This window comes from Numenius arquata, chromosome 10 (assembly GCF_964106895.1).
Source record: "Numenius arquata chromosome 10, bNumArq3.hap1.1, whole genome shotgun sequence".
NCBI lineage: Eukaryota > Metazoa > Chordata > Aves > Charadriiformes > Scolopacidae > Numenius > Numenius arquata.
Window position 1 is genome coordinate 26982404 of NC_133585.1, and position 21121 is coordinate 27003524.

The window sequence follows — 21121 nt, forward strand, 5'->3', positions numbered from 1 at the left end:
TGAGGTTATGGCAGACTTGTGAACAGAATCTCCTTCACTGATACTGGCACTAAAGAACAGTTCTTCCTATACTGTTTTGAGCTGAAATACTACATTTCTATATTGTATTAGCAAATCAGTATTAAGGTACCTATTCTGTTCACTTTGTTCTTTGTACATAACCCATTCTTGACAAGATGGTACAAGTAGTAGGTCAATGAGAAGCTACAAGCTCAGTCAATAATAAAAAGAAGTGTGTAAATATAAATACTTTTCTCGAACATGTAACACACACAAGCCCAGATGTTTCCAACATTTCCGAAGAAGCAGACAACACAAATGCATGAGTACTAGAAATAACTATGATGGTAACTTAGCCATACTTAATATATCCAAAATGACAGAAAACATTTTACATCGTTAATGAATAAACACGATATTTTATTAAAGTTCAGGAATTTTTTTAATTCCCCCTGTATTTTAGTTAATTGAAGGCCAAACATTGGTTTGTGGTTTTTTTTTTATACTTCCCTAAGAATATCAAGCTGGAAGATGGCTTAGTGATGTTTTTAATACCAGTTCTTGCATCATTTGTAGGACTCTTAGGGTTTCTTCAGCACTTACTAGCCTAAAAAAAATCATTGAGGAGAACTCAAACACTTCACAGCCTTAAAATTATTGTTTTGTGCTTATCCAGTCCTTTTCCACCTACTGATACTTTGTACCTTTGCCTCAGGTTCCAAAGTAGGCATCTTTGCCTGAAACAAGTCTCGTCTCTTTGATTTCTTAGAAAGCAAAGCTTAACACAGTTGTGTCATATGGTTGCCTGCCTGTCCTCCCCCTCTAGTGAACCTGAATCTTTTGGCCAGTTTCAGCCAAATCTGAGTCAAGGGTCAAAGTCTCAAACTCCAAAATACATTCTGTTAATTTTGTGGAGGCTGGTAAAGGGGAAACAGCCAAACTAATGCTGATCTCTACCTTCCTGAAGGAAAGCAACCTCGCTTTACTCATACTGCTTATCACAAGCATACTCCCTGGCCCATCACTGTAGACTGGTTTTAATTAATATTTTATTAGAATAACATTGGACTAGAAACCCTAATAAATCTTTCCAACCCTGTTGTTTTTGATTTCTTGTGATGCCCTTGGTGATTGATATACTAGTCTGAATTTATGCAAGAAAGGTAATTAAGTTGGATACCCTACTCCAGTGGCAGTTCTTATGTAAAGCCATATTGTAAATATGTAAATAAATATACATCCTGAAAAAAGGTTAAAGAAATGTACTTCTGCAAATAGGTTGCTTTGAATACTTTCAGAAAGTTTTTCTACAAAACAAATCAAAAGTAGAGTGCTTTTTTACCATAAATCTGAGGATTTTGGGTATTTTAACAGTCTAGAGGGAAAAGAGGTTTTCCACCAATTCAAGTCAAAATATGTGAGTAATGTTCAAACAACTTTGGAAAATGCCATCACTATACTATAATATGTAAATTAAAATATATTTCATAGGAGAGGTGAAACAATCATTCTGTTCTATTTTAGCATTGGTAAGGGCTTAACTGGAAAATCGTGCATGATGTTAAAAAAAAAAAAAAGAAAAAAGAAAGATGTGGCTGCTGAGAAGCAACCAGCATGATCAGAAGTTAAAAATGCATACACTTTTGGGAAAGACTAAAATACCTGTCTTTAGAGAAGACTTAAAGGAAACATGATAAATGTGTAAATATTTGCTACAAAGGTAAGAATTATATTCTGTTACTTTTGATGTAGATAGCCCAAGTGTGCTCAAACTGCGGCAAGAGGAATTGTGTATAATTTAGCGCTGAAACAGATTCAGTGATCTCCACTAATGAAGGTTCTTACTGGGAATCTTACACTTCATGTCTGAAAAATGCTTCTGGGTTTTGATTAGAAGAGGAACTGTTCTGATCTGTCAGGTTCTAGTCTTCTGTTAGGAAATCTTTAATTAGGAAATCCCCTTTCTCACTACTCTTGTCTTTTAAGAGAACTGAGGGCATGTTCTGTCTGTGTTGTGCCAAGCTTCCATTGTCAATTCTTCTTCTAAAATAACTTCATAGACCAAAATGATTTTATAACAGAAACAAATAATTAACAAATTAATAACAATATGGCCCTCAAAATGTAGCATTCTTGTGAGCTGGTAGTTAAAAATGTTCTTTAGTCGTGTTTTGGTAACACATAAACAACTGTATGAAATCTCATCCTCACACATAGATTCATGTTCATGAATGTATCATTTTTCAAAGTATTGTGCAGTGAAAAAGTCGTAATTGATACATAAGAGAAGGGATCACTTTCCCAAGTGTAGTATGGGTTGTCAGTGAACTAGAACCACTGTGCTGGATTAATTCTATCTCCAGAACACACACAAACTTCCTTGTTTTCAGCAAGAGGCTACATGTGAAATATTGCTAAAAACCAAACCAACAGAGTTCATCTTCACTAAGTATTAAAGCTTCTAATATTAGAGGAAAGAGTAACAAAGCTACTCCCCGGAACTTGGAGATAACAGCTGTAGTAGCATCATTCTCCACTACTGGAAAGACTGATGTGAATTATTGTTGATGTCAATCATTATGTACATTCTGCTCTCATGAATTTCAAATTTATTTAAAAGAGAATTATGTCAAAACATAATAAACGGGGATTATTCCTTAGTATATGGAACCCTATAAATAATTTACAAAATTAAAATGGCAAAGAAAATAAGACTATTTTATAATTGCAGTTGGAAAAATATGTGGTATATATTATTCATGAATTATATTTTTATTTATATGTCAATACTTTCATAGGTTTCCTAATTTTTTCTTCTTACTTTGTATTATGCAAGTGGAGATCCTTGGTGATAAGCAGGCCGTCCATCTTGCCTGATCAGAATTTCACTCTGGGATGGGCAGTAAGGATTAAACTCATATTCTCATACAATGAAAATCACAGATTTCCCCTCTCGTATTATGGTGGTATTACTGTCAGCTATTTGAGGTGTGCATCCAACAGTGTACAGCTGATTAATTCACACTCCACTCTGGTGCTTACTCACACTGGCAACCATTCTAGTGCGTTTTTGTTTCATTTTATTAAAACTTAACGAGAGTTTAAAACTCAATTTAATTTCTTTTTTCTTTCCATCATCGATTTTCTGTCACAGTTCTAAGAAATTGATCTTTGTTATGGAAATGCTGCCATCACATTCTGATGACTTCCTTGTTTCTTTTGTGGATGATCATTGAAGGGAATGTTTGTTTTTTGGATCCAGAAGCGCCTGTAACCAGCAGTTTGGGTGGTGACTTAAGATGCGGCTTCTTTGTTTTCACGGTTACTCAGATTTTGCATGTTAGCTATCTGGGGACTTGTTAGCTACCTACTGCCACTAGGCTATTTGGCATTTTAAAACGTGAGCTCCTGTTGCAGTGGAGTTAATGGACATCTGTCTTTGCTTGGAAAAGCACTGATAGAGTTTTTTTCATTTATTTTATGTATGATGTCTCAAAATATATTAAGCAATGTAACAGTAGGTGCTGTGTAATAGGAAGTAGTGAACATGAAATAATCATGTGTGAATAACCCTCACACACAACTCCTCAGAAGGGCACATCTGTCATTCCTGCGAAAGAATGGAAAGAATGCATGCCAAATGTTTGAAAATTCAGCAAGATTATTATGAAGTCTTCTGACCACTCTCAAAGGAAGGATCTCCCTGTAGAATTCTGTAATACAAAAATCTTCTGAAAATTTTATCAAATATGACTTGCGGTAAAGAACAAACAAAATTTAGATTCAGTTTTAACTGAGCCAATGTACCTCTTCACTAAAAGTCCATGCTCCAGATGAAGGACAAATGTAGATTTTTGATGTGTTTTCTCTAACAGAGGACTGTTTGGTATGATTTGTGGAGGAAATACTCATTTAATGTGAGAGTGATTGAGCACTGGAAAGGTTGTGGAGTCTCCGTCCTTGGAGATAATCAGGACCTAACTGGACGTGGTCCTGGGCAACCGTCTCTAGGTAGCCCTGCTCGAGCAGGGGGATCGGACAAGATGACCTCCATATGTCCCTTCCCACCTCAGCCATTATGATTATGACACTCATAGGAATAAAATACACACCAGAATAATATAGCAGCATGATATGTTGGAAAAGATGCTGCTCAATACCTTCTCCACAACAAAATTTTTCAACTCTTAACAAAGATCATATAAACAAATCTCTCCCATACCCTGTCACCTATGAAGAAAGAAAACTCTCATGTGGACCATGACCATGGTTGACCCTTCCAACCACAACTTTTTTTCATTAAGCATAAGAATATATTAATTGATATTAAATAGCATTACCTGCAAATCATCTTTTCTCCTTTACCTGTTATGTGCCTTTCTGTTGAGAAGTTAGCATATTTTTATTGAAAACTCCCTTCGTTACTGTTGAGGTTTTGTTTATAACAAGGATTCCCAAACTCTGGTACGTAAGTTATTCCAGTAAATTATCTGGTCTGGTAGAGAAGCAGGCAGTACTGTTGCTTAGGTTGTACCTGCTGTTACAGCCGCTGTCAATGCTCATTCAGAAAACGTTTGTGAACTGTGATCAAAAAACCTCTCTGTGATCTCTTACCTTGCAGCTACAGCTTTAAAACACAGTATGTGTACCCATCTGAGATTGTTAACAGAGTTTCAACTGCTGGAACCTTGTTTTTCTTTCACTCCCCTTCTCAGGAGAGAATATGTGGGACCTGCATGTATGTTCCTCAGCGTTATAGGAAAGGATGGACTTGCCTGTAGGTGGGGCACAGGGACTATTCCTGGGCAAGTTTTCATCTCAGCCAAATTGAGACATTAGCATTGCCAGTATTGTATTGAACATGAGTCAGGCAGCAGAAGACCATGAAGCCAAACTAAAAGCTGGGGGTCCTTTTAACTGAGTTCTGATTTTTGAGCCTTTGGAAAACTCGTGTATTAGTAGCAGAAAATGTGTTTCTCCCATATAATATTATTTTAAACATTTTAACCATGAACAAAATACCAAAAATATATCAGGCATTAAAATTACCCTAGAATAACTGAAACTGATTCAAGAAGGGGAAAGAAATACGTGAACCCAAATATGAGGGGAAAAACAACATGGGAGCATCAACTCCATGATGACTACCTTCCCTCCTTCACCGTATCAGGTTCTGCTGCAAAAGTGTGCTTCCTTCTGATTAGTACTGCCACAGCAAGAAGCAGATGTTCAGCAGGCAAATGATAGAATAGAATAGAATAGAATAGAATAGAATAGAATAGAATAGAATAGAATAGAATTCTGCCACAGCAAGAAGCAGATGTTCAGCAGGGAAATAGTAGAATAGAATAAGAATAGATTAGATTTCAGCTGGAAGGGACCTACAACGATCTTCTAGTCCAAGTGCCTGACCACTTCAGGGCTGACCAAAAGTTAATTCATGTTATTAAGGGCATTGACCAAATGCCTCTTAAACACTGACAGGCTTGGGGCATCAACCACCTCTCTAGGAAGCCTGGTCCAGTGCTTGACCACCCTTTTGGTAAAGAAATGCTTCCTAATGTCCAATCCTCCTCTGGCACAGCTTTGAACCATTCCCACATGTCCTGTCACTGTATCCCAGGGAGAGGAGATCAGCACCTCCCTCTCCACTTGTTCTCCTCAGGAAGCCGTAGAGAGCAATGAGGTCACCCCTCAGCCTCCTTTTCTCCAAACGAGCCAAGCCCAAAGTCCTTAGCTGCTCCTCATAGGACATTCCTTCCAGTCCTTTTACAAGCAATTCAGCCTACACAGCCTGTCATGGAATACAGTACTCCATTTACAAGTCTGTTCCTTTAAGTGACAAACATATTACCTGATATTTCTTACTGAGAAGATATACATTATGAATATGATAATATCAGAGAGTGAGAAATACGCTGAAAGATTTTGCAGCTATGCAAAATTGTGAACTTACCTGGGGAAAAATATCTCCAAGATTTTCCATATAGGCATCCCATATTTCACAGCTTTCCACATAAGAAGTCACTTAAAAATCTCAAAATGGGGCTGTTACAAAATTTTATTTTAACACAGTTAAGCAGCCTTTTATTTCCATTTTCTGTTGATTACTACCTGCTTCAACACACAGCTATCTGATTGTGCTGCATACTTGACTGGCAAAAAACCACATTAAAATGTTGTAATAGATGCATTTTTGATGACTAAATTTATAGTTTTATTGACTAACTAAGTACTTATTAGTTTGTATAGCCCTTTACTCATATTTCCCAGGTAAAGCTGCCCAGATGAAACTGAAGTAAAACCAGAGATGTTGATTTTTCCTATTGGAAGATGAAAACAAAAGGACAAACTGCACTACTGTTCATTGTATGTTCTGCCTAAAAATAACTAAAATGATGCATATTTAGAAGCATGTTTTTGCTTAAAAGATGTATAGAACCAATTTTAAAATCTTCAGTATTCCTGAATTACTTCAGTTCTATTAATTCACGCCTCCTTCCAAAATCCCAACTTCATTCTTAGTTGTTCCATAAAGGAAAAGAAGAAAAGTGCAGGATAAAAGTGAAGGGTACCAGAAAAGTATTTACTCAGCTATGACTGAGGTATTGCGTAAACCAAATCCCATAGAACGGTGTGAGTAACCACTAGGATGTGCTGTTGGCCTAAAATTGAAGCCCTGGTATTTACGAGACTGAAGTTTCAGAATTCTCAAGTACGGTGTAAACATAACCCCCTAGTATTCTCATTTCAAGATTTCAGAAAAGAAGTACAAAATGTAGGTTTCTGTAAGGGAAGGAATGGGGTATTTGAATGATAGGAAAATTTTCCAATCATGCAAATATCCTTAGCAGGCATACTTGAAGTGAGAGTTTACTAAAGGAATATCATAGTCATGACCATATTCAATTTCTTGAATATCTAACATTAGAACTTTTATTGCCGAAAATTATGCATATTGTTGCAAAGTGTGGTCTCTGCGGTAAGACCTCATGTGCATATCACATGTGCAATACATGCAACATCTTTACACAAAAAAAATAGTGTTCTATAACAAAATACTTGTATTCTTGGTCTTCTGTTGCTTGTAAACGTAAACATATATCAAGCAGTGTTTAACTAAGATTTGTGTATTTAAACTAAGAACTACTGGTTGTAAAACTATGTTTATCAAGATGTAGAGTTCTGAAAATTGTTATGTTGGAAATATTTGAAGCATGGTTGTTAAAGCTTACAATTTGTCATTTCAGTAATACTGACCCGTTTTATCCATTTTGGTACTTTAGCCTAGAAATTGATTCATATGTTAGGATTTTCCAGCACTTGCCACTTTATAGTGGCTAACATACTCTTAAGTTGTGTGTGTAGAAAGTAGATTGCTAAGCCATGCAACAGAACTTATGGAAGGATCTGTTTTAACTGTTCAGGCCAAGAATATGATGTGAAGGGATTGGTAGCTGGCAATCCTTTCAAGCCAGCAACAATTCTTGCAGGCATCCAGAATTACAGAATTCCTTCAGCAAGGAAGGGAGAAAGCATCCTACTTTTGTTATTTTTTTGGTTCATTTCTTCTGGATTTTCCATCTTGAAAAACAAAGCAGAAGCATAAAATGTAAAAGATTCCTAAAATACTTCAATGTTTATGTAGTATAGACAATGCTGTTATTGGTAGTGATTAAGTGATCTAATAAGCCTTTTCTTTAATTTGAGCGATCGTCTAACTGATGCATCAAGCTTACATAATATTAAATATAGTATTTCCAATCATTCTTTCTAACACCACTCAAAATCTGAGGTTTACTAAAGATAAGTTTTAATCATGCTTTCTCAGTTATTTACCTATCAGTGTTGTTACTAGTCTACCAGAATTGAAAGGTAGCGCTGCAAAGCGTTTTGTATTCCTTGGTAAAAACCCCACAACATAAACCACTTTAAAAGAAAAAGTCCTTGGTCATTTAAAACATGTCAGCATAACAACTCTTGCTTCTGAAGAGTAACATTTTATCTTTTTTCTTTCTTCTGAAAGGCACAAACAGAGTTCTAGTCTGAGAGCCAGGAATTCCTCCATTCTAATTCTGATACTGACTCAGTTGTAGCCTATGGCAATTTATCACAATTTTTTATATATGTAAAATGGAAATATTTGTCCAGGGGCAATATGAAGATTAATTACTTAATATTTATAAATCATTCTGAAAATCAGCATTATGCAGATATTGTGATTGTTTCTGAGCAGTTGATTCTAATCTGGGATGAGGTCCAGAAAAGGACATAAGCACCTGATGCTCAAGTAGGGGGAATTTAGATGCCCTGGGTCAAAATTGCAGTCCTAACAGTGTTTATGCATCTACCACATAACCCTGGAGGTGCCTAAACTTGATTGGAAGCTCAAGCATTTTTTATTATGAGGTGCATAAAGTACTCCAGCAGTGCTTATTCATGTTCTCAAAGGTACGTAAACCTTAATAGGACTGAGCAGCCAAGTAATTAACTCAGACTAATGCCCAGTAGGTGTCCAGAAATGAAGCATTCCTCTGTATGTCTCCCTGGAGAATTCAATCCAGTAGGTGAGCTTTGAAAATGCTTACTAGGCCAGGACTTTGCAGCAACAGCTGGCCCCACAGTGGAAAAATCTGTTTCCCTTCAGACTGCAGCTCAGTGCTTAGAACAGACAGAAATGTGGATGAGATCCAGGTTCAATTCCCTTGTCTGTCTGAAGGGACTCAACCCCTCCGTTGGACTGTGCTTTAGTCAGCAGGCAGCAGCCTTTTTAGAATGTAGGAAGGATTCTCCCATCTTCAATTTCACTTTCCAAAGAAGATACTCACTATTCACCATCAGCTTTTAAGTCTTGCAGGTTTTTCTTGCTGTCAAATTTTACAGAAAATAGACAAATAGTCGGTCCTAGATAAGTACGAAAATAATTGTAGGAGTTGGGACTAGAACCTAGGGCAGAGAGCTCTTCAATGAGTGCCTGCTTACATTAGTCTGCTCCCTATACACCATGATGACTTTTGTGGGTGTACCAAATCCAAAAACTTTCCTTCATGCATTGTAAAAAGACTAAACTCTGGATTCAATTATGCAAGTGAGGAAGATGAAAATCAGATGGTGTGATACTTAGGAGTGCAGTGCTTTGTCTTTTTCTAGATCTGTCCTATGTTCAGAAACGGGGATCTGTCAGATACGATACAATGAACAGAATCTCCCTTTCTCCCTTGCTTGCTTGCTTTATTTCTCTCTATGCTTGTGGTCCGTTCTTAAAATGACCAGATAAGAAACATAGTCTTACCCTGATCTTTTTCTTCAGTGGTCAAAAGGAAAAGTCCTTGTGATGTTAATGAAATCAGAATTGGGCTCCAAGTATTAATGGAAGGAGAATTTTTTTACAAGTTTCTTGTACAGTACCTATTATACCTAAACCTCATGCATTTCTGCTGTGATTTTGTCAAAGCTGCTATTTCTGCCAAGTCAGTACCTGTCTCAAAACTTTAAAACAAATTAATTAAAAGGAATTTTATAGTGATTTAAATTCAAATGCTCAGAGATGTGGTCTGTTAAGTGGATTAAAAGACTGCTAAAAAGAAGAAAAAAGACAAGTAAATAGGCTTTTCTTTCCAGAATACATGCATGATTTTGCTTTTATCCTTGCATGGATGTGTTTAGCAAAAATATTTGTAACAGCTTGTGCATTGACTAGGCAGTCATCATGGAACAAAACTGTAAAGACAAAGTTTTCACTTTTTGAGGAATGTTGGTATAAAGAAACATGAAGAGCTGTGAAGATGAAAATAGACTTTGATCCCCGCCAACACGTAAACAGTAATGTGACTGGAAGACAGTCTTCACACTAAATACATTTCTACATATCTGCAAGTAGATAGCTATTAGTGGGAAAAAAATAGAGTTTTTCCATAACCATGAAAAACCATAAAAGCAAAACCTTTCCTTTTCTAAAGCAGCACTGTTGTTTAAACGTGATAATGTTAGAGGGGTTTTGGGTGCCTGTAACAAATTGCTTGCTTTTGTGCTGCAGCTTAAAAAAATCCATGAAACAGACTCAAACCCCCTGAACTGGGCCTCTGGAAAAAAAAAAGAAAAAGCTTTTCCATATTTTAAAGTGGCTTTTTAGGCCTCCCGAGTCTTCCTGGCACATCATTCTCAGACCCTTATGGACTGGGATGCTGCCAAACATCTTTTTTCCCACAAAACTTTAATAAACTTTGAGTGCTGGACAGAGGAGTCGTGCAATTCCCAAAGAGAGATTTCACTACAGGATTCCAAAATACCTACAATATAGAAACTAGCCTCTGAATGAACCCAGCAATATTTTTCCTTCGTTTTCTTACAAATACAAGAAATTCAGTTCTGTGTCTTACACTGGTTTAGCACTTTGCTTTCCTCTGTTTAAGGCATTGTTTTCCTTTAGCAGCAATATGATTCCTAATATTGTTTTATAAATTAGATGTGCTTATTCTAATGCAAGTATAATTTGATTTTGCCAGACATTAAAACCTACTGACATTTACTTCCAACCACATCAAAATATTTTGTAACTACAAAGTTTAGACACACATTTCCCAGAAGGCGAACACACTGGAGGAGTCATGGGCCAAATTCAGCTCTTAGTTACCATGGTTAGAGGAAGTGAATCCAAGCAAGTCTGTAGCATTTCTTTGGACTGTAATCCACTGCTAGACCTTCTTAAACTTTAGCGTTCTCTAACATCAGAAACAAAAATATCAGCTGCCATTGAAAATGGAGCTATTCTATATAATTGCTTTTTTTTCTCCTACACTTGCCTCTAACGCCTGTGCTACTTAGAGTTTGGTGTAAGCTCATTTCCTGTTCCAGGTAGGAATATTGTTTGTTCTGTGTGTGCTTGAAGTAGTTCAAAGGTAAAGTAACAGCTAATTTCTACTGATGGATTTTGAAGGAAGTCCGCAGGAGGTGGCAAAGAGAGAACTACGGCAAAAAGGTTCACATTAGTCATCTCAGACTCCTAGTCAGTGTGCTACAGCTGGTAGTCCAGTCGTGGGGCAGGAATACTGAACTTGATTGTTTCAGTTAATTTGTAGAGTGTTTATACATCAATAAATATAGAGCATTTATACATCAGGGTATCATTATCACAACAGGCTTGGTCCTGTTCTCTAAGCCAGCGCTCCCAGGTGTGTGTAAGCACTCCCATGGATTTGGCTGGGAGTGGTTTTCAGAACTTGATGATCTTGAAGGTCTCTTCCAACCAAAACGATTCTATGATTCTATTCTAAGATGCTATGAATACCGAAGGATTGCGTAGGGTCAAAAAGATAAATTCAGAGAAATATCCATCATTTACCCCAAATGTACTGGTTCTCACATCAGTTTGGTGAAGACTTGGACAGTCTACCAGTGAAGTGTAACTGTATACTTATACTGTCCTTACACCCTTCCCTAGATGTCTGCTATTGATCATCATGGGTGACAGGAAAGTCTGACTCAGTATAACTGCTTTAGGTTTTTAGATTCTCATGATCATTAATACAAAGAGAGACTGCTCATACATATACAAAATAGAGCTGACTCTTGCACTGGACAGGAATGTGTTAAATTTACATAGAAAGTTCTACAGTAATCTATTTTTATAGCATTAATTTTTTCTTATACCATTTTTTAAAAAATTACTTTTACTTTTGAAGGATCTCTCAATAAATTGGCTTGTCCACTCCCTAAACTATATGCTACCAAAACTGAATGTTTTAAATCATGATTGTATATTCTGAATGCAATTATTCCACATATAGTCACACTACAGTCACATATTAAATCCTACCTTGTGACACTAAATGTCTCTATGTACTCATTCCAAACTGCATTTCTCTTTTTTGCTGCAATTTTTCAATTGCAAACACATCACTTACTTGGTGATCACAGTTACCTGGAGGTCTGCTTCCATGATTCCATCTTCCCATTAGAGAGCAGCTTCTGATTATCTTCCTCAGATGTATCCCTGTCCTTTTCCGCAAATTGATACCATTTATCTTCTGCCTATATTTACCTCCTTTTAGGGTTTAATCCATTCTATGATGTCATTATAAAATTAAATTGATTTACTTCCTTGTTTATGGTAAATCCTTCATCTTCTAAATTCTTTATCTTTTTAAAGTAATACTTGTGCAAGGTGTTGAGCTGATTGTCCTAAAATGTAAATTCTCTAGCTATGTTGGGGTCAGGAACAATACAGCACAAGCTGTAAACTCCCTCACTGTTAAATTCCACATATTGCTGTGTTAATACACTTCCAAGTTTGACCTGAACTGGCTTTTTCTAGGCAGTGTTTATATTGGTGAAATTTCTAATGCAGCACTCCTGCAACTCCACAGATAGAAACAAATGGTTTGGGTTTGGTTTTGGTGGTTTTTTTTTTTTCTTATAAACATGCAATTTTGTGACAAGAAGCTAGTTTATGTTAGAGTCCTCTTTAAGGATAAATTCTGTAATTAGAGTCCTGAAGAGATTTTGTGTTCTGGACCTTTGTTTCTTTCCTAAAATTTGCAACAAAAATCATGACTGCCAAAATTACACTTGATCTAGTTCTAAATTAATTCCTTTGTGTACCTGTAACCATTAACTGCAGTAGCACTTGATATAATTTGTTGTGCTGCTGAGTTAAGTTTAGGCTGTCTAGGCCAAGCTTTTTGTCTGTGTAGTAAGATTAGAAATACTAAATCTAGATTAAAGTTAATTTGGCTGAATCTGTTTATATCTGTAGTTTGACAGCTCTAGAACTGTTTGTAATAAACATACTAGAATCATAGAATGGTTTAGATTGGAAGGGACCTTAACGATGATCTTGTTCCGATCCTCCTGCCATGGGCAGGGACACCTCCCACTAGAGCAGGTTGCTCAAAGCCCCATCCAGCCTGGTCTTGAACATTTCTAGGGAACATTTCCACTTGAACAACTTCTCTGGGGAACCTGGTCCAGTGTCTCACCACCCTCACAGTAAAGATTTTCTTCCTAGTATCTAATCTAAATCTCCCCTCTTCCAGTTTGAAGCCATCAATCCTTGTCTTATCAATTTAATGCATTGCAAATTAGACTTCAGAATCTTCTATACTATGTATATCTAGAAGGTAAAAAATGTATTTATTACTCTTAGCTTAGTATAAGGATTGCATAAAACCTTTTGCTTCCTTGATGTGAGACAGAAGCCTTCATCTTTTTATTGATTGTGATTCTGAAGAGGCTTTGAGAGAAAAGTTGTGGAAAATTGATAGGAAGCCTTTCCTAAAGATGGGAAACTCATTTCAGTACCAATATTTAATTGCTTTTTTTCCCCATAAATTTTATTCTGTTTCTGATAATCACTTGCCCTACAACCGTTACATTTTAATTACTTTGTCTTAAGGAACTCCCATGAAAATTCAAGGTATGTTCACATTGGAACTGTTGGTATACCTAAGGCCAGCTTTAGGCCTAGATAATGTTAACATTTGAAGTAGTGGAAGTAGTCAAAAGTTCAACATAAGTTAATTCATACTGCTTATTTGTAGTGATAAGACAAGAATAAGAAAGGATCTCAGAGAGAAGGACAAGATAGTAAGAGAGATGCAAGGACAAACTGTAAGCACCGAGTCAGAGAAATTGGAATTCAACACACAATTTCCAATTTCTCTACCTTGTGTATTAGACTGTTTAGAGAAAGTTTCTGTTATCTTTTGAATTTGCAGTGTTCTCAGGTTTCTGCGGAGTTTGGCTAACAAAAAATAGTTATCACTCAAAATTTCTTGCAGATCACTACTCATTATCAAACTTATAGTATTCAATATTATAAAGTTTCATCTTTAATGTTTTATGAAATTGTTATGCAGCCTATGTTGCCATGGGCTTGCAGAGCATAGTTTTGGAAAAAAATTACTATTTATACAACGCGTAGTTGAAGCAGCATTTGGAATAGATTTTCAGCTCCCGGGTGAGCTCAGAATTGTTCTTGAATTGCATTGTCTGTTTATTTGGGTTGGTCAATCCTTTCCATTTTCCATCTTGGCACCCGCTGTAACAAACTGGTGCTAACACGTCTGGAACTGTTAACCCGTTCTAGGCCTAGCATGGCAGTTTGGGTTACAAACTAGTGGTGAAGTTATCTTACCTGAACTAAGACATAAACAGTATATAATTAATTACCTGTGTTCAATTTTGAGACTTTAGAGGGAAAAAGTTAACCAATTATCCAATAAATTAAGCATTGTGTGGCATTCTTATTTTCAATTCAAGGGAAGGATTATTACCTAAAAGGTAATCTACTATTACCAAATGGAGCAAGTATGGCAGGTTGGCTTAGTTAAAGAGCTCCTTTTCTTGTGATTTCTAATTCTTTTTCATGTCATACATTTTCCATATTATTTTACTTGATTATTTTATTTGCATACAGAACAACATTTATGAAATCACATACCCGTGGCAAAAGCTGCAAAGTGGGAATGACTGTACATCACAGTTCTCATGCAGTGTTCAGTTAGTGCAAACTGTGTTTTCCCAAAGCCTAGAAAATACATCCTTAGAACAGCTAAATATGTAATCAACTACAGAAGATGAAATTTTCTGAAAGGAGGCAGATCCCAGAGGTCTGCATATGAGGAGAATTGTAAGGGTTTTCAGTTTGACTCAGCAGGGTAAACCCCCACAGAGATACTTTTCTCTTGTATATTATCAACTTCTTCAGGAATACAGCATACTACATCCCCTGCAGTAATAAATATTGATCCTATGATTCCTCTGACATAGCATTGCTATATTTCTGAGAGATATGTGCTCACACTATAATACGTCCACATTGATTTCAGTGTAGACCAGAATTGTTTCAGTAAAACTGATCTGCATAATTGCAATAGGCATGTCAGGGATACGTAATGTTAGGATATTCCAGCCAACTGTACATTTCCAGTATCTGCCTGAACAGTGAAGAGGACACATGCAATAATATCTATATCTGTTGAGATCTGTGCAATAACTTTTATAAGTAAGAATTACATCTTGGAGTAAAGACAAGGACAATACTCTAGATTTTCAGAATATCAGTATTCTATAGTAAGGATTGTTCCCTGCAAGCAGACAATCTTCCTGTTCTCCTATTCTGGCCACCTGTCTCTGTTGGTGGGGTGGTGTGAGAGGAGAACCCTGTTACCTCTGACTTCTTCTATTAAGCTAATTTTATAGGAGGACAAGTGTGCCAATGCTTCTTTTCTCACCTGAGTGTATGAGATGATAATTTCACAATCATTCATGCAAGCCCCAGAGAATCATTTACTTCTTCTGTCCTGCTTAACTGTAACAGGCTTAGTCATATTGCCATAGTTACCATGCTGATGGGGCTCCATCATACATTCTGACTGAAATCTCAGTCCTGCTGAAGTCAGTGGCAACTTTATCATTTACTTCCGTAGGTTTAGCATTTTATCCCAAGTTACTGCTTCATAGAATCATAGAATTATAGAATTGTCTAGGTTGGAAGGGACCTTTCAGATCATCTAGTCCAACCATCAACTTAACACTGACAAAAACCATCACTAAATCATATCTCTAAGCACTATGTCTACCCGTCTTTTAAAAACCCTTGGGATGGTGATTCAACCCCTTCCCTGGGCAGCCTGTCCCAATGCTTAAGAACCCTTTCAGTGTAAAAATCTTTCCTAATATCCAGTCTAAACCTCCCCTGGCACAACTTGAGGCCATTTCCTCTTGTCCTGTCGCCTGTGACGTGGGAGAAGAGACCAACTCCACTTCTCTACAATCTCATTTCAGGGAGTTGTAGAGAGCGAGAAGGTCTCCCCTCAGCCTCCTTTTCTCCAGGCTAAACAACCCCCAGTTCCCTCAGCTGCTCCTCATAAGGCTTGCTCTCCAGATCCCTCACCAGCTCTGTTGCCCTTCTCTTGACACACTCCAGCCCCTCAATGTCATTTTTTTGCAGTAAGGGGCCCAAAACTGGACATAGTACTCAAGGTGGGGCCTCACCAGTGCCCAGGACAGGGGGACCATTACCTCCCGAGTACTACTCACCACGCTGTTCCTGACACAGGCCAGGATGCTGGTGGCCTTCTTGGCCACCTGGGCACACTGCTGGCTCATGTTCAGCCCACAGTCCGCCAACACCCCCAGGTCCTTTTCTGCCAGGCAGCTCCAGCCACTCTGCCCCAAGCCTGTAGCGCTGCAGGGGGTTGGTGTGACCCAAGTGCAGGACCCAGCACTTGGCCTTGTTGAACATCATACCATTGGCCTCAGCCCATCCATCCAGCCTGTCCAGGTCCCCCTGCAAAATCTTCCTACCCTCCAGCAGGTCAACACTCCCACCCAACTTGGTGTTGTCTGCAAACTTACTGAGGGTGCACTCAATCCCCTCATCCAGATCATTGATAAAGATATTAAAGAGAAATGGCCCCAATACTGAGCCCTGGGGGACACCACTCATGACCGGCCTCCAACTGGATTTAACTCCATTCCCCACCATTCTCTGGGCCTGGCCCTCCAGCCAGTTTTTTTACCCAGTGAAGAGTATTCCTGTCCAAGACATGGGCAGGCAGTTTCTCCAGGAGAAAAACTTGAAATTATTTTAATGGCTGGTTTTAACTTTGATTGAGGTAATACCTTCAGCTGGCGAATAAAATAACATCCTTCTTTATTTTCTTATGATTTCAATCAGTGTAGATGCATTCAGTTGTTGTGTGAACAAATTATAATCTCGGCTAAATAAAGGTAGCCTGTCTAAATCTTGATGCCATTTTCATATTTGCCAAGCAGATTATTAAAAAAAACCCAAAACCCACAAAAAAACCCAAACTCCAAAATTGATAAAATGTACAAAAGTCCTTAATTGGAAACACATATTAGTTACAAAACACAGAACTGGGATACAGTTCATATGTAAGACCACTTCTAGTCTGAAAAATTTGGAAATCTTAGAGTGAATTTGATCTTTCTTTAGCTGCTTTTTTATACTGAAGTTGTAGCTAATGATTTTCTTTGTAGATTAACCTCATGCCTTTACCCCAGTCGCATTTCAGACATAGGCTTAAACAAATTTGGGTGTCCAGGCCAAATTCTTTTGTTTGTCATCAAGTGAATTTACCCAATTTTTTAATTTACTACTGTGCTAGTCTCTTTTCTAGAATATTGAGTATTGAAAGAAACTGATTGTGATGAATATGTTTGTTCTTTTCTATTTCTCAACAAGCACTTCTGTGTTAAAATATTTTGGTCTCTGATTGCCCACTGGGCTATTCACATCTTTGGTTATCATAGTGTACAGTCGTGTGTGGTATGAAAGTGCTCATTGTTAAATTACAGAGTATTTTTTTCTTTTTCTCTAAATGGCTCACACTTTTTAAGTAAATGGAAGAGAAGATCAGGGTGGGGTTTTTTTAATATAAATTCACTTTATATGGGAAAACAACCACTGCTTAAAGTTCTGTACGTGCAAATTCTCATATATACAAATGATCGTAAACATTTCATTCCTTGATTTTTGAGAAGTCCTTGTCATTGGAGTTGCTGCAGTTCATTTGTGATACAGGAAATCCATAAGATGCTGATATAACAAAAAATATTAGCCAAAGACTTTTTTGCAGTGCAAGAAGGCAATGTTAGTTAACACTCAGTAAGGCATTTCTCTTTCTTCAGAATTATCTCTGAATTCTCTTGGAGCTAATACTTTAGAGAAACATTCCAGGGAAATCAAAGAATTTTGCATTGGATAGTTACGTCTTTCTAATTCCCAGAATTTAGACTTATTTTATATACCAGAGCATAAAGATTTATAGCCCTTACAGTATTTTATTCCAGCTCATGTAACCGTGGACATTCTCATTATTAATGTAAACATCTACTCTTTTAATTAGAATTTCAATTCTGGCTGAATTGACAAAAGTAATACAGGGTTGTTTTGGGTTTTTTTTTTTCCTGTAAAAAATCAATATATTTTCCACTGGTAGTACTGAACTGTAGTATTCACTTGTCCTAAGAGTACTATGTTAATTTTCTGCTAAAACTTGACCCTAAAAATTTTTTACTTTTCTGGTAGTGTGGTTCAATTGTGCTTCTGTATTGGAACATACCATGTATCTGGAGATGGATGCTTTATTACTACTGTGCAGATATTTGAAAGAAAGCTAATCCAAATGTATACTTTATTCAGAGGCAATACCAAGGAGGCCACTGTACAAAAATTTTGGAGGGGAAAACCACAAACTTTAGACGCAGAGATTTCAATAAATATGAAGTGTGGATGCAGGATGGCACAGTGGTGTCTAGTAATGATGGATTTCTAATCTTCCCCTATGTTTAAAATATATAGCAGAATGCATGTTCTCTTGGATGGCTTCTCATTAATCGTTTTGGATGCTTGATCCAGTAACTTGTAGGCTCAGTCTTTTTACTCCCAAGGACTAAGGCAGCATGAGATTAAAGTAAAAACCTTATTCTGAGATGCACCAAGTATTTCCAAATCATAGATTTCAGAGCAGTTTGCAGATACTCAGTTACTCTGAAAAATGTGGGCAGAGTGCTGTTGAGGAAAGGAATAAATTCTTTTTTCTTATCAGTTGTTTGAGCTTTATTGTAATAATAAGCTACTGTAACTAATGAGAATGCAGAACTGTGACTCCAGCAACAGTTCATTTCAGAAGCAGTGGTATCTGTACAGGGAAAAAGCTGATTCTAGATGAGATACTAGAGGTCAATTAATTTCTTCTTGCTTTAGAGAAACTAGAGATGACCTACTTTTTTTTTATTTAGTTCTTATCTTCCTTTCCCAGACTTGGACTAACGATAAGCTGCTTCTTTTAGAGCCACATTTTATATATGCCTGGGTTTGATTGGCTTTTTTTTCCTATGCAATTGGGAAATTGTTTCTGTTCTGTAAACTTTTAACGTGTCTTCTCTTACTCTGATTTTGGAGGTAATTGCCTTTATTTAGTCTTTGAAAGGGCGAGAAGTGTAAATTAGGGAGACTTTGCTGAGCCAAGCTTTCCACAACTGATTGTCTGGAAGAAATTTTGCAAGGCAATGTTAGCATGCAGTCCGAGTGTGTTTCTTCTAATGAAAATGCATGCTTTGCCTCAGGGACATTTGAGCAGAAATCTGTTCGTACAAATGCAGCAGAATTTGAATTTGTACCATGTCTTCTCACAAACTGAAACCCATAAGGCTTCACAGAATCAAATGATATAGTAACAAGATTGTGGTAAGTATGTAAATGATGAAAGAGAAACAGAAAAATAGCAAGTAATTCCACACGCAATGGAACTTAGAAATACTGGCTTCATTTGTGTGTTGTGGTTTGATTCTCAGGTGTCTTACAAGTTGCAAGCTCTGATCAAAGCTTCTTTTGCATCTGTAATGTTCATAACACCTATCATGTGAATTTGTTGAGTACATATAAACTCCATTTCAGCAATTTGCTGCATAGAGCACGAGTAGAATCTTGTTCTCCTACCCATCCTGCAGTTTTTTTAAAATTCTCTCTAATTTTGTAATTATGATAACTCTGCTCTGTAAAATTTATTGAAATTGGGTAGGGGGGTTCATAGTTGTCTTTGAAAGATGGAGGCACAGACAGGTAAACACCTTAAACTGACCGTATTAAAAGCAAAAATAAGCATATTCAGACATGAGGGTTGCATAAGCCTCCTTTCACAGAACCAAACTAACAGTTCTATCAGGTGACATTTATGATGAACTACTACATAGGCACTTTTTACCAAAGCAAAGGAACGGGCTAGGTCAGGTCTGAAGCACAGTTTCATATGTAAATACGTAAATGCAAACATTAATATAAGTGAACAACTATGTGTGCAGTATCTTTGAAGCAAATAAGTATAAAACATACCAAAGAGAAAATGTTTACTGAGGTAGTTTGAAAAAAATGCCTCTTGAAAACAAGGAGGATAACTGGATTCTAAAATTCAACAAAACTCTGCAAATTGTTTGAGGTTGAGATGTGAGGAATAAGTTGAGATAAGAGGAAACAGTCAGTTAAATTTTACACTGACTGGACTGAAAAGAGCTGTGAATTGTGAAGTTCACAAAAAAGACAATAGTGATAGTTAAATGGATTTTGATTATCACGAACAGATGTTACAAAAAGTGTAAAAAATTAATCTGAAACTTGTGGAATAGAGATCCTGTCAGCTGCCGAGAAAAGCTAGACTTGGTTCAGCTGAGAGGAATGCAAACAGCAGACATAAAAACATCTCTAAAATAAGGGGAGGATGGAAGCATACTTCTTGTCATTCTGATGTAAAAGAGAAAGCTTCTATGCAACAGCAGAGGAAAATCCCAACTAAACCTACACTGCTTTTGGTGCACAAAGAGAAATGCTAGAGCACCTTTTTGCAGAAATTGGCAGAAGAAGGTAAAGGTTAAAATTAAATATGGTTGAATTTCAGAATTGTGGAAGACTTTTGTTGGTTCTTTTGGAAATGTAGCTTTTTCAGAATTGAGGGAAGGTACAATACTAGAAGGAGTATTTACAATTATCAGTGGGAAGAATAGGAGAGAATTTAAAAAAATTAAATACCTTAGTAAATTTTACAGAAACAGTTCCACCCTCACCATAATTGTCACATCATAACACCTTTTGTCTTTATGATTGGTTTGTGAGTGGAAGCAGCAGCCGCAGTGAAAATACAAAAGACCATGCATGGCAAAAAAAGAGTCTGAGACCTCTCAAGACCTCACTTGTCACTGTGTTTTAGGCTCTGTCTGTCCTTCCACTGGCTGGAGGATATGGATTGAGGATCACAGATTAGTATTTGCAGGCTTTGATCCCCAAGTAAGCTTCCAAAAATCATTCTAAAGCATTCTAAAAAACACCTCTCACATCTGTTAAATACTTTACCCTCTTTTTTTCTTTAGTTAAAAAGTTTTGTATTTTATAATGCTGCCGCTAAGGTCAGTCAGCTTTTTGGGGTGTAGGAAGATGGTTTTTTCCATCTAGGCTGAACTAGTTTTAAGTATGCTTTGTGTGTCCACATGCATGTATCTTTGCCATGTAATGGAGCCAACTATTAGTTTGAAAGCAATAGATATTTGAAGTGTTAATGCTGAAAGGAAAACTGTTCTCTTTTCATGACTTGTGGTTGGT